The sequence below is a fragment of the Pteropus medius genome, unplaced genomic scaffold, assembly GCF_902729225.1.
Source record: "Pteropus medius unplaced genomic scaffold, Ma_sr-lr_union100, whole genome shotgun sequence".
NCBI lineage: Eukaryota > Metazoa > Chordata > Mammalia > Chiroptera > Pteropodidae > Pteropus > Pteropus medius.
The window spans coordinates 2,709,021-2,729,493 of NW_024340699.1; the positions used below are offsets into that span (position 1 = coordinate 2,709,021).

At 42.3% G+C, this 20,473-nt stretch overlaps 1 protein-coding gene across 4 annotated transcripts in view; it reads right to left on the reverse strand.

Annotated features, from left to right (window-relative positions):
• Positions 1-20,473, reverse strand: part of ATP10B (ATPase phospholipid transporting 10B (putative)) — a 135,486-nt gene that overhangs the window by 95,915 nt on the left and 19,098 nt on the right. The window contains exon 1 of one of the 4 annotated variants that reach the window (XM_039877183.1): positions 10,590-10,906. The exons of the other annotated variants lie outside the window; for them this stretch is intronic. The gene's annotated coding sequence lies outside the window, so the exon portion shown is untranslated. Of the gene's footprint in view, positions 1-10,589; positions 10,907-20,473 lie in introns of those variants that run through there. 4 annotated transcript variants of the gene reach the window in all.

A 20,473-nucleotide genomic window follows, 5' to 3' on the forward strand; every position in this document is an offset into this window, starting at 1 on the left:
TAATGAAAAGTTCATGGGAAATAAAAAGACAATGTGGGTAATCTTTTTTTTTTTTTTTGTAAGAGGCAGGTAAAATGAAATGCATAATTTCTTTTTTATATCGCTCCAGGCAGAAATGTGATTTCACTTAAAAGTTATTTTATTGATTGTTTTGGTTTGTCTTACTGACAAAATAATTAAGTTTGGTCTGATTAAATGTGAATAAATTGCTCACAGAAGCTGAATAAATCAGTGCTGAGCTGAAGGGTGAAGAAAGTTGTTCAAAGTCTGCAGGGCTGAAAGCAATTATAAGACAATAGTACTCATTGATGGGCTCAATTCACTTGAATCAAAACTTATTTATACGCTTGGTTATGCGAGTTATGAGCTGACTAATATAGCCAGGAACGACTGAGCTGGGGCCAGGACCTGGGAAATTTGGGAAACGTTTTCTCAGAGTGGGAATATACTCCGATCAGCACTTGGGATGAAAAGCAAGGGAACAAAAATTATGGGAAGAGGAAAAGGGAGAGGGAAAGGAGGGCGGGAAGTAGCTGGCAAGAGTATGAGAAATGAAAATTAATAAGGCAGCAAGTTGGTTCTTGTGTTGTCAGAAAAGGGCAGAGAAACTTTTTTTTTGAGGCATAATTGACATATGACATCATATTAGTTTCAAGTGTGCAACATAATGACTCAGTATTTGTATATATTGTAACATGATCATCACAAGAAGTCTTATTGACGTTCTTCACCACAATTTTTTTTTTTGCTTGTGATGGAAACTTTAAACGACTTTCAAATATGTAGTATACTACTGTTAACTATACTCACTGAGCTGTACATTACACCCCCAGGACTTAATTACTTTATAATTGGAAGTCTGCACCTTTTGACTATCTTCACCCATTTTGCCCACCCCAACCCCACCTCTGGTAACCACCAATCTATTTTCTGCATATATATAAAAGTGTTGGTTTTTTTTTTTTTTCGCTAGATTTCATATATAAGGAGATAATTTGGTATTTGTCTTTCTCTGTTTGACCTCACTTAGCAAAAATTCCTTAAGATCCATCCATGTTGTCGCAAATGGCAAGATTTCCTTTTTTTTTTATGGCTGAATAATATTCCATTTTATATATGGAACTTTTATTTTTAAAAAGGTCAAATATTCAATTAAAATATGTATGATATTGTAATATGATGTAATGCCCTTTCATGTTACTTTAAAATTGTTAGTAAAACTTTACAACATAGAGTGTAAATAATGCCTTGTATGAATGGCATTATTTGGAGATCGAGGTCTAGAGGTCAGGGAGGAGTTGTCTCTATACTTGGCTCAGTGCCAAGCAAAGACGATGAAAGAAGAGCCACAAGGAAGAGTGGAGAATGAGAAACAAAGCAGATGCTGGATATCGAAACCAGAGACTGGAAGAAACATAGGTCCCATTGGAATTCACAGAAGTTGGGGAAGGGGGAATGGAGACAAAAGGGTGTCCCACAGGATATGGGCTGGGTGTCCCATAGGATATGGGCTAGGGGTTCGAGTTGATCTCGTCTGGATTTCAAAGGCCAGGGTAAGCCATGCCAAGCTGACATCCGTTCCACATCCCATGGACACGCTGCGTGGCTATGGGCAACTCGGTTACTCTGTCTCGGCCTTAATTCCTTCCCCTATTAAAAGAGGGAATCGGACCAAGTAATCACCGAGGCTCGCATATGTCTCTTGGACGTTGGGTTTAATTCTCACCCCGACTTTTCTGAAGTCAAGAGGATGAGTGACCCTGATGGGGGACCTTGCCAGAGGGCAGATTATATCCCCCCCAGATTACAGCCTATCCAGAAAAGGTAAGTGATTTCATGGCACACAATTGCTACATGTCTGATCCTTTCTCTATTCAGAAATGCAGCATTTTTTTATCCATCTGTTTTGGTTGAATTACTGTCTCGTACATGTTTTGGGATAAACATTCTCATATTTCTAAAAAAAAAAAAAATAACTGAACCCTCTCATCTTTATTCTTTCTTCCCTTTTATTAGATTAATATGTAAACAACAAGGTTCTCAAAAGGCCTCTGTATGTTCCAAACTTCTATTCCCAAAGTAAGGAGGAGTTTCAATAAAGATCCAGCTGTCTATTGGACATCACCATTTGGATGTCTCTTAAGAACGTCTGTCAACCTCAGTTTGCCTCCAAACATTATCTTCATGTAGGACAATGGCCTACATCTGCCATTGTGCCCTATTTCCTATCTCATGGAATGGCAATGCTATTTTCAGTTGCCCAAGTTTATGAATCCTCTCTCCCCTAACGTATCCAGTCTATTACCAAGTCCTGCTGATTGTGATCTGTACATCTCTCTCAGTTCTGTTCACTCTTCTCTGAACCCATTGCCACCACGCCAGTCCAGACCATGCTCATCTCTTGCCTCAATTACTTGAAAGGTTTCATAGTTGTCCCCCTGCTTCCAATTTTGCTCCCCTGCAATCTGTTTGTCCACAGTGAAATCAGAAAGATGTCCATTCATGTCATCACCTTGCTCAAAACCTTTTCTGGCTTTCAATTTCCCTCAGACAGGATACTGAACAAAACTTTAACACAATTTACAACTCCTTCCTGCCATGAACTAGATACAGCCTCGTCTTTTGTTAATCTCTTTCATGCTCTACTCTAGTCATAGGAAATATTTCCTTTTGTGTCTCTGGTACAACTCTGATAACTCCAACATTCTCTACCTCCTCCATCTCCCCAAAGCCCAGCTAATTTCCAACCACTTTTTAGTGCTTAGATGTTACCTAACCCAGAAAGCTTTCCTTGGTCCTGAGAAATGACTGAGGGGCTACTCATGTGTTTCACAGTATTGTCTTTATCCCATTTTAGTTCCTAGTTTTGTGTGTCGAGCCTATGTACTTGTTTGGATTGAGGACTTCTCCAGGGCAGTCACCACTCTACCCACCAGTCTTGAGAACAGTCACCACTCTACCCAGTGCCTCCTGGGAGTGGTCACCACTACCCCAGTGCCTCCTGGAAGCAGTCACCACTCTAGTCCCCAGTGAATGGTGGGATCAGTCATCATTTTACCCTAGAGCCTCTTGGGAGCAGTTAGCCCTTTACACCTCACTCCCCAGTGCAATGATAAGCACCAAGAAAGCCTTTATTTCTTTGATGAATAAACAATTTGCATTTCAATGTTATTTTTAAAAATTTTGAAGAACTTCCATTTTGCCCTCTGAACAATCCTTTGAGATAGGCTGGACCTGTGTTATGGTGGTTCTCCCCAGCCATGGTGGTGAAGTTCCCCAATACACCTATGTAGAAAAATCCATGATTAAGGAACTTGAGAAGTTACAGAAGTCTCTTTCTTTGTGACCAAGTTTTGAGAGTGTAATAAAACATATTTTGAACAAAACAATCTAGGTACCATATTAAATAAAGTCAATATAAATAACATTTATCCTTTTGAATAACAATAGTTATGACACAATTTCACTGAGAATCTTCTCCCTGGAACTTTCTAAGGCTTGCTAACACAAGAAACTTGAAATTAATTTTGCTTGTAGCTAACATCTGTTATGAAGCATACAAAACAAAAATTGTTCTGATTTATGACTCAGGGCTTTTGATTTCTGGCTCCTCGGATCTCGGCGACTCTGAACGACTGCATTTTTGAGATGGTCAAATCATTGGGGAAGTGTTTGTGAGCTCCCTTCCCAGACACAGGACTGCAAGTCCTTAAATCTGCTCAGGAGGGTTTCCGACCCAAGTACTTGTAAGGTGATACTCTCACATCTCTCGTAACGGCTCTCCCTGTAGGCCCAGGGTGCAGTTCTAGCGAAACGGTTCACATGCTTTCAATATTATTTCATGCAAATCTTTACTTCCAGTACACCATCTGTATTTATTCCCAACCCTTTACTTTCCTGCTTTCTTAGAAATGACTTGATATTTGCATATACTGGAACTGAAATTGGCGAGTTAGAAGATCTGCAGAATTAAATTTGCTTATACGGAACTTTCATATTTGGGGAAATTGTGGCTTGGAGGGTACGGCTGTGGGCACTTCTGAATTTTTTCTACATTTTTACAGACGAATCTGATTTCTCATTTCTCCAGAATAATAAATGTAATGAAGAGGTTAGGTGACTTGCTTAGGGTCACAGAGAGATTCAGCGGTGGAGGTAGCATCAGTTTCCAAATTCAGAGCCCGGACAGCTTGTCTGCTTGTGTTTCTCCCTCAGCGTGAGCCATGCATGTTACCCCTTTCACTTCTGTGACAGCTCTGCTTGATTTGTTTAAAAATAAACGTGTGAAAGAAGGGTTAAAGAAGTACAAATTAAAAAAAAAAAGAAGGTCGCAGGACAGGGAGCACGGCATAGGGAATGCAGTCAGCTGTAAGGTAATGGCTGGGTGAAGAGACAGAGGGAAGGCAGAGTAATCAGGGGGACCGTTTCGTAAACTGTATAAACGTCCAACCAATGTACTGTATACTTGAAACTAAAAATAAAATAAAATGGAAAAAAATTAAACTTTTGATTTAGGAATAATTTCGGGTTTACAGAAAAGTTACAAAGATGAAATAGTTCCTTCACTCAAGATTCTCCTAATCTTACAGAGAGCCAAGATGCATTTGTCAAAACAGGAAATTAACATTGGTGCAATACAATTAACTAAGCTACAGACGCTATTTAGATTTCACTCTGGCATTATTTTCATTTATTAAACTACAGAGCAGTTTAAATGGGAGAAAAGTACCTAATCTGACCCCAGTGCCACGATGATACTTGGTCATTGGCACCAAGAGACTCAGTCAAAGATACATTTGTGGATCGTTCATTTGTTTTAATATCCCTTCGTTCCCGTCTGAAACGATACTAGGTGACTTTCTGATGAGACCCTTGCTGCTTCTAGCTTTCCCACTGTGGTGGGACCCTGAGCCGACATGGGCGGGCAGGGGTCTGGCTTTTCAGGGCAGGGACCCTGGGCTCTCCATGATAGCCAGTCCTAACCTTGCTTCATTTGCGACCCTGAAAATGCTCCTGGGTGTTACAAGACAACTGTAAGCAAGCATTGTTTTGGATAGAGACTTGGCATTGGTATGTGACAACGTCCCCCTCTGTTCCCGTTATTGCAATATATATGTTTTAGCTTTAGGATGGGGTGAACAGACCTACACACGGCTTTCTGAAGAACAGCATGCCACAGCTGTTCACCTGTTTGTTTCCTACAGTGAAGTTTACCGCTATTGGATGAGTGGAAGGAGACCTGGAAGACTGCGAGGGAGATCCTGACCGTGGTCTCCAGTCATAGCACTACAAACCCAGAGACGGGAGAAGACACAGCAAAGACAACTTTACTCCTCAGGCTTAGATGGCAAAGGCGCGTGGGGCTATGGAGCAGCAGCACAGTGACGAATCAATCAGCCACCACGAGCTTGAAGGAGAATGACAGAGTGACGGCCCCTGGCTGGACTGCTTCGTGGCTGCCCATGCCTCCAGGAAACCTTGCCCTTCTGAAGACTTAGTCCCCGAGGCCCCATTTCTCCCTCCTCAGTCATTAAACCCGAATCCTTGGCAAGAGATTCCGGCTGTTTAGGAAAACCAGTCGGCCTTGCTTTTGACGTCCCTGTCTGCCTGTGACTGAGGCTGCTGAGACAGAGCTCCGGACATTTCCTGGTGCCCGGAGGGGCTGGTGACCACTGAAACTTTCTTAGGGTGTTGCATGGATTTTGTTATCTGATTTATAAAACAGAATTAGCATTCTCTCTGGGGCACTTAGTTCGGCTTACTCTTCTGATACAGGAAATTGCAATAAAAGCAAATTAACACATGTAAGTAGCTACATTCACCTCCCTCCCACTCTCATCATTTCACTCTATCTTTTCGTGAGAGAGCCAAAGAGATAACACCCCATCTGGTGAGTGGATAATTTATTATTTCCAATTTCCTCAATCTTTTTAGAGTTGCACATGTGAGGATTTGGGGATGTTTCACATCTCCAGTAAAATAGCCTCTGTTACAAGTGCTTCATAGTTATCCAGGCTACATGTATCACATCAAGGCACCTTTCCTCTCCTCTGGAACAGGAGAAGGACGAGTGGCTTTGCTGTCCAATAACAGGGGGAGAGGAACTGCTGAGAACAGCATCATGTGGAGGAGACTCTCATGGCAGCAGATTGGGTGCATGGATTTTGGAGCCTGAAACACCACAGGGTATATATTGAAAAGAAAGGTGAAAGGCGAGTTTAAATTAAATCTATTCCTCCCTTCTGCTGTGCTCCTGTGGCATTGAGACTTCTACCTAGTGCTGGAAGAGCTGTCTGAACAGGGGAAAATCCATCGTAACTATAATTTGATTTATCTACATGATGCCAACAAACCAAGGTTCCTGAATTATCTCATGGATTAAAGGCCTCTCAGAGACTGAGAATCAGACCGTGCAGATTGGCACCGGGGTAGCAAAGAGACAAATGCTACACACCACAGGGCCAGGCAACAGACTCGTGTACATATGGGACTTGATACGTGACAGACGTGGCCTTTCAAATTAGTGTGGACAGACAGACTCCTCAATCAGTAGTGCTGAGATCACTGTTAACTCCTATAAAAACGACAGTAGCAACAACTTTCTAATTCACACTCCATACACACAAAAATCAATTCCAGGAGCAGTAAAAACTCCCTCCTGGGGAGGGGAGATTTAAAACAAAATATAGGTGAATATCCTTATAACCTTGTGGTAGGGACAGAACTCTTAAGGCACAGACATTAATAATTGGAGTAAAGATAGATAAGTTCAACTACATTAAAATTTCTGTGCCCTGAAAAAAATGTGGAACGGGAAGTCACAGATTGGGAAGAGATGTTTGCAATGTTATTCTAAACGCAAATTCAAAATCAAAAAGATAAAAATAGATTTTAAAAAAGGCAGAAAAATCATAAATGATAGGAACAGGCTGTTCACAGAAGAGGAAACCCAGTGGCTCCAAAAGAGATGAAATTATTTCTAGCTTCACGAGTAATCGGGGACATGCAAATTAAAACAACAGCAAAGTGATACCTTGCTACAGCGTCGGATTGGCACAAAATAAGAAGTCTAACGTCATCGAGATTTGGCAAAGATGAGACGCAATGGGGATTTTCTTATACACACTGTTAGGACCACTTTGGAAAGCAAGTCAGCTTTATCAAGCTGGGCTAAAGGTGCACCTGCCGTTAGACTCAGCAATCCTCCCTCGAGGTAGATACCCTGGAGAAATGTGCACACGCGCACAAAGAGATATGTTCACGAATGTTCAAGTCATCCATCAATGACTAGAAGTTAAAAACTGGAAAGAACTTAAATATTCACCAAACGTAGAATGAAAAAAATAAACTAACATACTTATAAAATGAAATATCTGAGTTAAAATTGAACTATATCATCATAGATAAATAACAAAATAATAATAAGGTTCTATAAGCTTAATCATTATTTTGTTGTAGGTATTTTACTGTAAGGACTTTGTATGCAAATATTGACATTTAATTCTCTTAATAATCTTGTGATGGGGGTACCATTATCATCCCCCTTTTATAGATGAGTAAATCAAGGTACAGAGAAGTTAAAGTAATGACCCAAGGTCTCATAGCTGTCAATGACAGAATTGGGCTCTGAATGACCCCGACTACTTCTAGAGTTGGTGATTTAGACAGTCTACTTGCCTCATAAAAGAAACGAAATGGTTAGTAACAAAAGTACAGCGTTGAGTGGAAACTTCATTTTGGAAGATGATACAGACGTTATGATTCTCTATTATTCAGGGTTAGGTTCAGCTACAATTAAAAACAAAAATAACAACGAGGCTCCAAGGTCATGAGGGACCCAGGCCTTTCTGCTCCCTCATCCTGAGCACTGGTTCTAACCCCAAGGAGATGTCATGAACCAAAGAGCTACTGGAATGTCACTCCTCGCACAGCCATGTTCCAAGTAGGAAGACGGAAAAGAGGAGGAAGAGGAAAACGTACACCTGCCAGCTGAGTCCCTTTAAGGGGTCATCCTGAAAGCCCTGCCCAGCGACCTTTGCTTTCATCTCACTGGCTGCCCTGTAGCTGCAAAAGAAGGCAAGAAACACAGTCCTTGAGGTGGGTGCATAGTTGCCCAGAATAAACTACATCCTCTGTAAAAAAGAAAAGTAAATATTGAGTAGGTAGCTAAGAGTTTCTGTCATAAATACCACCTAAGGTTTAAAACAATACTATGCACAAAAACATTCATGGGAATAATTAATACCCAATTTAGGGCAATAGTTATTCCGGGGAAGAAGGGAAGAAGAGAGACTAGGAGAAGGCTATAAGTAAACTTCAATTCTATCTCTAAGTTTAAAAAAATCTAAAGCAAAAATGACAATGTTAAAATTTGATAAGTTGAGTGGAGGGTAAGTATGTATTTGAGGGTGCACGTGTGTTTCCAATTCTCCTTCATTTGCATAATTTATTCAGTTTTCTCACTTTCTTCTTGTAGAAAAAAAGTCTAAATACCCCCAAACTGCCTTCCCTGTTGAAAACTGAAGCCTTCCTTGAACTCGGGACATTTTGTCCCAAAGTGCAGTATTTTTGGAGAGTTCCTGCTCTAACAAGAGTAAATTGAGAGCTTATCAAATGTCAAGCACTAAGCTAAGGCATTTGCAAGCATTAAACTTATCTAATCTTCACAAGAGCCCTGGGAGCTAAGAGCGACTGTTATTTCCATATTGCAGACAAGGAAATAGGGCTTCGAGAGGTTGAATATCTTAAGATGCCGTAGTTCACAGGGGCAGAGTCCAGATTGGAACCCACACTTGTCTGACCTCTGAACCTGGGCTTATAATCACCTGGCTGTCCTGAGACACTTCGCTAACTCTTCTGATGTCCAGTCACTCACTTTGCCCCATCTCCCACTAAAGGAAGGGTCTCTGGTATGCATCCAAAACGAGATGCCAAGGGTAAGGGAGGATGCTGGGCCCAGAATGGAAACACAGGTTGAGTTTATTGTAGGCTTAGTGGGATTTCAGTTAGGGAGGGTCACAGAGAGCCAGGCTGAGATGAAGGAGAAGCAAGAGGCTAAGTGTTCAGGGAGGGGCCTGGTCTAAAGCTAAATAAGTAAGAAGGGCTTCTTAAGCCTTTTATTATTCACGTTCTTGCCAGGCACAAAGCAATGAGGCACTCCAGGTAGAATTTTGGCCAGGAAGAGTGCATGCACACTGATGGTCCCACTGTCGCTTCTCTTTGAAATGGAGGCAGGGCATAGCACCAATCCTCCGCATTCTTACTGCCTGTTGACTGCTTCCCCTCCAGAGAGCTCCTTGAGGAGGGAGACTGTGTCTGGTTCCAGAGCTGCCTTAGGTCTGGCATAAACCTAAATGTCTGTAGTATAAACAAATGAACAAATAAATAAGTGAACTCAGTAGGACTGAGGTTTGGTAGGACTGAGGTTTATTGTTCTAGGTGCTGGAACACAGCACCTAGAACAATAAATACCAAATTAGTTTAAGTTTCTTGAGGACAAAGGCCAATGCGCATTCGTGTCTGTATATTTTGCCCCTAATGCTTGCTGAATAGCTGTTGAGTCGAAGTGAGATGAATTATCAAATGGAAACAGGGACTTAGAACAATAGCCTGGAATTATATGGGGCACGCCAGAGATCCATATGCAAAGAGCCAGGTTGTTTGCAAATGATCCTAAACCTCTAATAAAAACATTTTTATCCTCATTGTCGAAAACAAATTATGGCCACTATTTATTTGGTCCATCCTGTATGTCAGGTGCTGTTGAACAGATTATCTCCAAAAATTACAATCACCTTGCAAGGTAGGTTTTATAATGATCATTTCTTAATGAAAAGACTCAGTCCCAAAAGGTTAAGTGACTTCCTAAAGATCAAACCGATTACAAGGGGCCCACTTAGGATTTAACTGCAGGTCACTTAGGTTCCAAAGCTAATGGGATGGCCACAATTTTTTTCCCCTTTCACACACTGAGTTGCAGCATCAACAAAGGGCACTAAAAAAGTTGCATTTCTCCTTGAGGGAAGATTCTGCAATGTTCTGGAACTCCTCCCAAGGCACAGATGATCTTATGGCTACTCTGAATATACTTGAGCTGCAACTACTAACCTAATTGTTTTCTGCTGGCAAGTCTAGTTGACTTAATGTAAGCCCTTATTTCCCACAGGAGCGATGTTATGAATTGGTATAACCCTGCAGAAACTTTATATACCATAAAAATACCAACACTGATCATGAAAATATCTGAAGGGAAAAATAACCCCCAAATACCTACTTTTGATAACACTTATTAAGAAGCAAACACAAATACTGAATGTAAAGGCTACATTGTAATTTCTTTTCTTTTTTTCTAAAGCAGCTTTACAAAAAGTTTGAAATAAAAATGCTGGCTTTCTTTCCTGGCAAATCTCTCTCTAACAAGCTTCTTAAGTACTCTTCTTTGCTCTAGGGTTCTTAGAACTGAGTTAAAATGAAAGTCAACTCTCTTAAACTTTTCTTATGAGTTAATATGCCTGCAAACCTTTGCAATCAGGCTTTGACCACAAAACCCCGATTCTTGTTTTGTGATGTAAAATGCTCTGCAATTTTACCTTTTTACTTCAACAGTTCAGCTCAGTTGTCTGAGAGATTCTTCCCTTGCTTCTTTGCTGCACTGGTAGTCTCCCCCTGAGTTTATAGCCCTCTCTTCCTGAAGAGCTCAAAATACTATCCTTTACTCAGGCCACAAAGTCCTTCTGTCATGTGTCACTGCATCTGTCAGCTTTTCAAAGAGAGATGTTCCCTTGCTCGAAATTGCAGCTTCGGTGGAGAAGCATATGATTTGCCTGTCTGCTCAGAAAGCCATGCAATCAAAAATTATTCTACTTCATGACTCAGCCCATTGCTTTTTCTTATTATTGTTGGTATCAATTAACTCCGCTGATAACTGGCATGAGCAGCTACATCAGTTGCAGTAAGTGGGCCAGTTTTAACACAAGTTGTGGGTGTGTATGTGCACGCGTGCGGATGCGTGTGTTTTGTAAATGGTTAAAGTTGCCAGTTGGGCACACATACTGCCCTCTTTGAGTCATGGAATAGGATGTATCAGAACACCTCGGGATTTATGGGCAATGGTCCTTATGGAATGTTAACACTTCCTGAGCAATGAGTATTCATAGATAATTATGGTGACGTTGACCTGATTCATAATATTGGTTTTATCAAAGGGGAAAATAAGGTTTCAATGTATAAAAAGGGTTCTGCCAGATTGTTGTAGTCACAAGGCCCATGCATCAAATATTTAATATTTAATAGATCAGAGTTTAGAATAAGGTTTTATTTATCAAAAATGGCACCATGATGAGAAGACGGGAGATTTCTAGTTTTCTCACCTCCACCTTACAAGTGCCCCAAGTTCCAGCACCCTATCTTTCTAAGGAAGGGAGAAGGGGAGAGGCAAGAAGTAGTAGCCAAGGAAGAGCAGGGAAATCACTTCTCTTTGTTCCTAGCTGGTCCAGAAGTTTATTCTAGTCTCAGGCAGGACTCATCCAGTCAATTAGCATTTCCTTAGAATTGCAGGCTGGAACCAGGGTAGAGTCAGGGAGAGAAGCAGGAGCATTCCACCCTGTTACAGACCTTCCAGCTGTCACCCCCGGGCTGAAGCCCATACTTCTGCCTCTTCCATGCCCAGGTCCACTGCCATGAGTCTCATGTCATGAAGGAAGAAGCATAGAATGGAGAGTTCAGAATAGGCTGCCGCCGTGCAAATCAAAATTTCGACGATACTTCTGGAAATTAAACTTTTACTTATTTATTATTTATATTTTATTTTTTATTGTTTTTTTGGAAATTAAACTTTTAAACTCTGTCCATTTACCTCAGTCATTATCTTTAGAGTCACAGGTGAGAGGTTAATGTGAGAGCCAGACAGAAGAGGCTAAGGAACTGGGGCTGTGTAGTGCTCAGCTATGCTGGGCCACGTTCGAGCTGATGGGTGAGTTCACAGGCCAGTCTTGCAGAGATAACACAAAGAAGAGCTAAGAGACCAGAGAGATGGCAACAAAGGCTCCTGATGATCTGACATGCTCTGGTTCTAATCCCTTATGAGGTCGGCTGCTCCCTTTGCCCTGGATTCTATGAGATGCTCTGATCCTTTCAATATACTCTCTTTAATAATACGAAACTAAGAGCAACTCCGTATTCAAGCCCTCGCCTTGCCATATCATGACATTGTGTATATAATTAGGTGCAGATGATGTGAGTTCAAACCCCAGCTCTGTTGCTTACTTGCTGAATGTCCTATTTATCCTCTTACTATCTCGAAGATCTTATCTGTATGGGGGCAGTAATAATATCTACCTCCCAGGGTTGTGGCCATTACATGAGATAATATTTCTAAAACATTATAATGATGATTGTCCCATAGCAAGTGCTTTCTTTATAAGTAGTTGTTAACTAAATATATTAAAAAACCCATACATTTCAGGCAGTTCATAGATACTTATGAGTCCATTGACCTGGCTTAAAAATTCCCTGATTTGGATTAAAATTTGTGTTTATACTCAGAATGTGTTATTATTTACTTGAAGATTATATTTCATGGAATATAATCTATCCAAAGACTAAATTTACTTAGACCACAATGTAAAGACTAAAACACAAAATTTAGCTTACGTCCTCTCCCCTCAGTTAAATCAGAGGAAATAATTTTTGAGGCTTTACTCACTTATTCATTCATTCATCCATCCATCCATCCATCCATCCATCCATCCATCCATCCACCCACCACACCAGTTGCTCTCCCTTTTCTCTTCCCATTGGGTTGTGAGCTGCTGAGTGGTATACTCACTGAACCTAACTATTGGTTGCTACTTTAGCTGCTCCCAAGGACTTGAAATATTCATTCCAGACCAAATGACCTCTCTGCTGGCAGCAAGCATGTCAAAACACAGAAAAAAAGACTCAGGGACTAAAAAGTAAGGCAAGGAGAACAGGACTTGCTGTACCAAATGGAGCAAATCTTATTTACAAATGACCTCTAACCCTTGAGATCAGCCCAAATAAAAAAGCATCTGTCATCTTTGGGAACATCCAGTACTCTTCACCCTGACAAGGGGCCTCCAAAGACCGGATTCCATTTCAATCTAATTGGCTCCTTGCCCTTTTCCTGCCTTCCTCCAGCCATGCACAGCAAGCTAAACCACCTTGGGAGGGAAAGCCAGCCTAGAGATGTGCAGCATCTTGACAGCAGAACCAGGGGGTGGAGGCAGGGCAGAGGCTTTGCTAATTAAAGAACTAGCGGGTGCATTGATTTCAGATTCAGAAGGAGCAGCCAATGACCGTGGTGCCTGGAATCTCAGAGCTCCTGCTGATGGCTGCGTTTAGGTAGAACATTTCCCTTTATCAAGGCATTGAACAGAGGGATTTTTCTGAGTGAACTGTCTAACCTATGTGTGGCCTGCCTTCTATTAGTGACCAAATCTTCTAAGCTGCAAATGGACAAGTATCAATGTATGAGTCAGACAGTACCTACATTAAGCAAAGATGCCACTAGGACATTCGGGCTGCCTGAGTGCTATATCTTTTTATACTTTACCGAGCTTATATTAAGGTCGAAACACTGTTGTAGAAGCTGATGATACAGCATGATCTTGACTGATGAGACCCTTGCCCTCACGAAGCTTAAATTTTGGGGTGGGGGGAGGGATGCCAAAAACAAACAAACAAGTGAGAACCTATCAGATTGTGCTCAGTTCTCTGGAGGAAGCAAGAAGAGGAGGAGGATCATGAGAACGGCGGCTAACGCTTGCTTCTTACGCACCAGCCACAATTCTAAGCATTTGCTTATAACAATTCGTTTAATTTTCACAGTCTTATCATTTTGATGAATTTTTCCGTTTGGCTGATGAGAAAACTGACAGACAGAGGTTTTTCATGAATTTGTTCCCAAATGTCTACTCCATCCTTTGAGCTGCTGTCCAAAAACTTGTGTGTCATTCTTGTTTTGCATATCCAGTAATACACAATGAATCAGGAAATACAACCTTCTTTATCTCAAGAGTTATATGGAGTCTGACCACTTCTCACCTCCTGCTCTGATATACTCTGGTTTGAGCCACCATCATCTCTCAACTTTCTTGCTGCAATAAACTCCTCCCTGGCCACACGTCGACTCTTGCTCCTTAGAGTCTATCCTTGAAAGAGTAGCCATGGTCATGTTCAAAAGTCTAAGTCAAATGATTTCACGACTGCACCCAAATTCCAACGGCGTCCTAGATGCTCAGCGTAGAAGTCCTTAGTTACTCTGCAGTCACCACAGAAGGCCCCTCCTCTCTGCTCTGACTGCCTCTCTAAGCTCACTCCTCTCCTGCTCCCCTCCTGCTCCTCTGCTGTGGCCACACTGCCCACCTGCTTGTCCTCAGGGCACACCAGGCCTGTGCCTCCTCAAAATCCAAGGATGCCCAGCAGGCTCCCTTGACCACATTCTCTGGTTTTTGCTCAAATGTCATTTTTTTTCCACTGGAACTTCTCTGGCAACTGTGTTTAAAACTACAAGTCCCTTATGCTCCCAAGTTCTTTCTCATTCTCCCTTACATCTTTCCCCCCAAAGTATTCAGCACCGTCTGATATCTATGTTTTACAGGTTTTTTGTTTGTTTGTTTGTTTATTGCTTGCTCCTACTAAAATATAAAGTACATGAGGGCAGGTACTTTCTAAATATACATCGAATTTATGAGTTAAGGAAGAAGACATATATTCTGACATGATAATAAAAAGTGGTTGAAAGAGATAATGATGCCTGACCTAGAAGAGGAGGAGGAATGATTACAAACAAGATAAAGGAGGAAGGAATGTTTATAGGAAAAGTATAATTTGAAGCTAAATAAGAGAGGCCAGGCATAAAAATAGCCTAAATATATGCAAAATGTTTGCTTTAGTTCACTTGAGTTCCATCTTCACTGATTACCCTAGATTAGTCAGTCATCGGCTAGCTCAGCCCACTAAGAATGTCTGTGATCTTGGACAAGTGACTTTTCTCTCTAAACCTTGCAGGGAGCAGTATACCATTGTTTAACTGTTTCACCCAGCCCTAATTGCCTTGGACCACTCATGGGCTTATCGAGGGACTATCAGGCTCCTTATCATGGATCATCCTGAATGTCATGTTTGTGGGGAGAGGAGCAGGGAAGGAAATGACCAAATCTGTGACTCAAATCTTTAACAGTCTGAAAACTGAGGCCCTGAACCAGGACTTTTTTCTTCTTCGTGATTGTAGCTCCATAGCAGAAGGTATTTGGTGGGGGAGAATGTACACTGAAGGCTGATTGCAATCCAGAATATGGGTCTGCGAAAGGTTTGCCTTCCCTCAAACCACAGAACAATTCCAGGCAGCACCAGGAGAGCTGCTGAGAGCCGCTCAAGCCTGACTCAGGATGGTGCCAGTTCTGGGTCTAAGACCTGGCTTCAGAGCGTGGTCAGTGGTACTCTTGGGTGCTTTAGACTCTTTCTCTGTGCGGTGGGTGTACTGTTTGCTACCACCAGTGAGGGATGCAGGGCTCTTCTTAGGAAAGTTTCCTGGCACACGAGCCCAGCCATCCCCGTGAGCCCAGAAGAGAAGCCCGGGCAAGACTATGACTGTGTAACCAAAGGTGAAACAGGCTCAGACATCTGCAACGGCCTGGGTATTTTTGGAAAACGCATTTCCATCTTCAATTCACACCAGATCTGGAGTGGAGCTAAGTCATTACAATGTGTTAACTCCTGTTCATCCACCCCGGACAGCTGGCTTTGTTCAACAGATACCTTCCAAGAATTTCTCTAGGGGGCAAGGTATGCTGAGACTGCTGCAGGAATGTGGTTCCCTTGAGTTTGGCATGTCCTTAGGCACGGCATACTCAGGTGACATCCGCCTACCCCTAGAGAAGATGGGAGGTTAGAAAAGGGAACAGAACGAGAGAGTGGGAGACTGAGTGAGAGAGAGAGAGAGAAGGGTGAAGAAAGGTTTGGAGAAGAGAAGAAAGCCATTTAATTTATCGGGTACCTAACCAACTCAGCTCTCATCTTAAGGAAACTTTATAAGATCAAGGAATAGGAATGGCCTCCCTAATCCTCACTTCCCTGGCCCCAGCCTCCATCAGGGAGCTATTCAGTATAGGGTAATGATCTTTAAGAAGTTGCATGTTTATTCTGCAGGCAATTTCTGCTGCCTCCATTAGTGGACTGAGCCCTCTCCCAGGCTTGTACAAACAGCTCTCCTGGAAGCAGTCACGCTTTATGAACTGTTGGCAGGGTGAGCACATCACCAGCTGCCAGCAGCTGAACACTCTTTTACCCTGAAGAGCTAGAAAAGGCAGAAAAGACAAATAGCTCTGAAGAAATGCTTCTGTAAATTTAGCAAACAGAATGGCTACGTGGAACCATCCGATGCCTCTCATTTTGTTTAATGCCATTACTAAGTATATCCAGCCTCCCTAAGAAGACCAGAGGGAGGAAGGGAGCAGTTTCCACAGGACCCCTCCTATTCCATGAGTGAGCAAGAAACTAGTTGGCCCGTCAGAGAGAGGCTTGGGTCCCACTCCGGACCCTGCCTTGAGTTGCCTTCGGCAATGGTTTCTAGCAGTCTCTTCTTGCCAGAGGCACTAGGAGAGCCTATGAGTAACCACCCCGTCAACCTTCATTACCAGGGTTGAATGCAACAGAAACAATAGCAGCATGCAAAGAATGAGTAAATCCTTATTGGTTAAATCTGTTTTGCCCTTTATATTTTTTCAAGGATACTTTCTTTCCCCTATAGCTCAGTGGAGCCTTTCACAATCTTTCTAAGCAATTTGAGGCAGAAAATATTAACTCCATTTTAGTCCGATAGGAAGCTATGCTGCAGAGGTGGAGGGAGTGGCTCAAGATAACAGGTAGAGGCAGATCTAGGGCCTCAGATAGGTCAGGCATCGTAATCGAACGCAGGGGTCTTTTCATATATACTGCTCTGCACAGACCATTATCTTCATCTAAATAATCATTATTTTCAGAACTATTTATTGCACACTCATTAGATGCCAGGCTTTGGGCTAAGTGTGTTACAAATGTTGCTTACGAACTGAATCATTAGAACAACCTTATGCAGAAGAGACACAGATGTGAAAACTGAAGTTCAAATAGGTCAAATATCTTGCCGGAGTTATTCTCTGATCCACAACAGACTGATATGTAATCTTAAGCGATTAACCACCTCTCTGATTCTTGGTTTAATGGAGTTAACGATATCTAATCCTGGTCTTGCAAGGGCTAGCTAGCTAGCATGGGGACCATCTGTGCTAATGGACAGGAAAGTATCTTGAAATGTGAGGTGACAATCCTTTTCTTACAGCTAGCAGATGGCAGAGCTGGGATTCAAATCGAGGCCTGCGCATTTCCAGGCTGGGTGTAGATACAATGCTATACAGCAGACTTATTAAATACGAAAAAGACATCACCGAGACCCCTTCATTGCTAGTCACCTACACAGAAGAAATAAAACTCCATGGTAAATGCTTAAATCTTTGTGGATTCAAAAAAATATGGTAAGTCTTTTGAATCCTTAAATCCCAAAGGGCTGTTCCATGCTGGACACATAGGCAGTAAGGAGTTAATACTGGCTGGTGAGGAAGAAGCAATAGCTACTTTGGTTGCACCTGAGATTTACCTCATTCTTGCAAGTCTTTGCTTTTCACCGGCTGAGCAAATGAGTATCACCAAGGAAACAAAATCTTTTCTCTGTCATTCTGAACTAAAGTGTAGCCACTTCAAATGATGGCAGAAGCTACTTTTGGAAAAGGAAAGGTGGAGGGAGAGAGGGAGGCCTGTGTGGATGCCTAAGAAAAGAAAGTAACGAGGAGTGATTTGGGGGATTTTGAGGGGGTCTTTTGGGACTTCCTGGTTTCTGGTTCTGGCTGAGTTCATTGTAGACATCCTACAGACATCTTGACTGGTGATCTCAGGGTGACTGAAAGGTCTGATGAAGTAAGCTTTAATTGCTTTTCTAAGAACGTTTCTTTCTACAAAGTTCCTAAAGCAACCCTCTGGCTGCCCCGAAGTCATTACCTCCAAATCCTCCTAGCTGAAATAGGAGGAAAGGGAATGAAGTGATAATTAAAAATAATGATAATGGTGATGATAGTGGTCATAGTGTGTTCTGAATGCTTACTGTATGCACAGCGTTTTGCCAAACGCTTTATGTATCGTATTTCATTAAACCCTCACAATAACCCTGTGGGACTGGCACTATTACTGTTTTGTAGATAATAAAACTGAAGCTAAATGTTTCAGGAGTAAACTTTTAGTAACTGACTTGAGGTGAAGTAGCCAGGAGCAACTGGAGTGTCAGCAAACAACTGCGATCTTGGCCACAACCTCTGAACCGGGGCATCCAGACAAAGAACAAGTTTAGGGGTAGGAAAAGAGAGTTAAACGTTTTATTTAAAACATCGCAAGGCTCACAGAAATATAGGTAAATGGTACCTCTGAGATCATCTAATTTAGGGTTTTTACTGGAATTTATTTTGTCTTCAGCAGGCATTTAGTAGTGCCTAGAGATATTTTTGATGGTCACAGACTGGGAGAAGGGTGGGCCACGCTCCTGGCCCGTAATGGGTAGAGGCCAGGGGTGCTTCTGCTGGGCCTCTGATGCAGGACAGTGAGCGCCAGAATCAGCCAGCCCCAACATCAATCATGCCAAAGCTGAGAAATGTGTTGTGGTTCAACCCTCTAGAAGCTTAATGTTTAAGTTTCATGTTTTATTTAAAAGTTGCATTTTATCAGTAGAGTATAAAGAAAATAAAGCTCAGGAGAGGTTTAACTTCTTGTTAATTTGAATCATTAGCCCCAGACTAATGCAAATTAAACACCTTGTGTTTGGTCCCAGACAGACCAGATATGGGCAGTGCCTCTGCAACACTGTGGGGAGCCATGGCCAGTGTCCCAGATGGGGGTGCTGTAGAGCTCGCCGGCCTGAGGGTCGAGCCCAGGATTGCCCAGGTGTCTCCCCACCTCATCCTGACTCTGCCTTCAAATGCTGCTGTTTCTCTCCATCCCAGATCACCACCCTCTGCCTCTCCTAGACAGCAGACAGCATGCTTCCTCCTGGCTGGAGCCACGGCTTTCTGAGCAGGTTACCAGAGGCTCAGGCTCCCTGAAGGCATCGCATGGCCTGGTGCTGGGCCCCGCCCCTCAGGACACTGCAGTTCCTTTCTATCTATATAAACACGGCGGATTTGCTGCAGCTTGTTCTAACCTCTCTAAAGGCTGGACAGATTTTCACTGACTTGGGAGACTAACATTTGAGATATCTGCTTATAATGTACTCTTTGAGGCAGACATGAATATCTCCTTGAAAGACCCCATGAAGCACCTCAAAGGCAGATGATCTAAGACTGAGGTACAATGAGAGGCCCATGCAGCTGTTAATCGGGAGAGACATCTCACGTGTCTGAAATCCCTGCGGACAGTAACATCAAACAGCGGTTTCAATATGACCCCAAATCGTAAGGCATATCTCTATTGCTGGCTCTCCTTTGCAATCGCTGCTGCTTACATGGTTGTAGTGAACCAGGGTGAAGAGCAGAGCAGTAGGATGGGGAAGGTCATGGGCAGCCTGCCTGACTCCCACACTGAGTTCTGTGACCTTGAGCAAATTATTTAACAGCTCTGTACCTCACTTTCCTCATAAGGTTGTTATAAAGCTTGGATGACTTATGGGCCCGGTCTGAGAATAAACGGTGTCTGGTATATGGCAAGCTCTCAGCGAGGATTAGCTGCTGCTATTATTACCGCCATCATTATCATTATGCCTTTGCAGTACATAATGGACACCAGCTGATTCCATTTCACATGCCGGCATTCAATGTAAGGTTTCATTTTTTTTAAAAAAAAGGTTTTTCTGCTAAAAATAAATATGAAAAGCTTCATTTTTCACATCAAGAGCTTTTAAGACTAAATGCCACCCAATATTAAAACCAGATTTCTCTTATTTTGAAGTCTGAACCAAAATTGTCATATGATTGAGGAAAAAGAAGTTCAATGATACAACCTTAGGCCAAATGATGCAGCGTTAAGGAGGGGCCTTCCTGCCTCTTCTTTGCCCTTCACATTTAAAGAAGGCTATGCCATCTTCCAGTCACTTACTTCTCACTGTCCATCATTGAAGTTTGCTAAAGATATCAGCCAGTGCAAGTGGGTTGGCATCCTCTGTCCCACCTAGAGCCAGGTAGCTTGGCTGATGGAAGATCTTAGTGGAGTATCAGAAACACTTACAGATGACTATAGTATAATGATTACACATTTAGTGACCTTGAACTGCCTGGGTTCAAATTCTGGGCTTTGCCACTTACAAGCTCTGTGACCTTGGCAAGTTACTGAATATCTCAACTATAGCCCAGAGAGGGTCACACAGAAAATGGCACAGCTAGCACTGGAACCCAAGGCTCTCGACCAAAGATTGCAAAGTGGCTGCCCATGGTCCGGG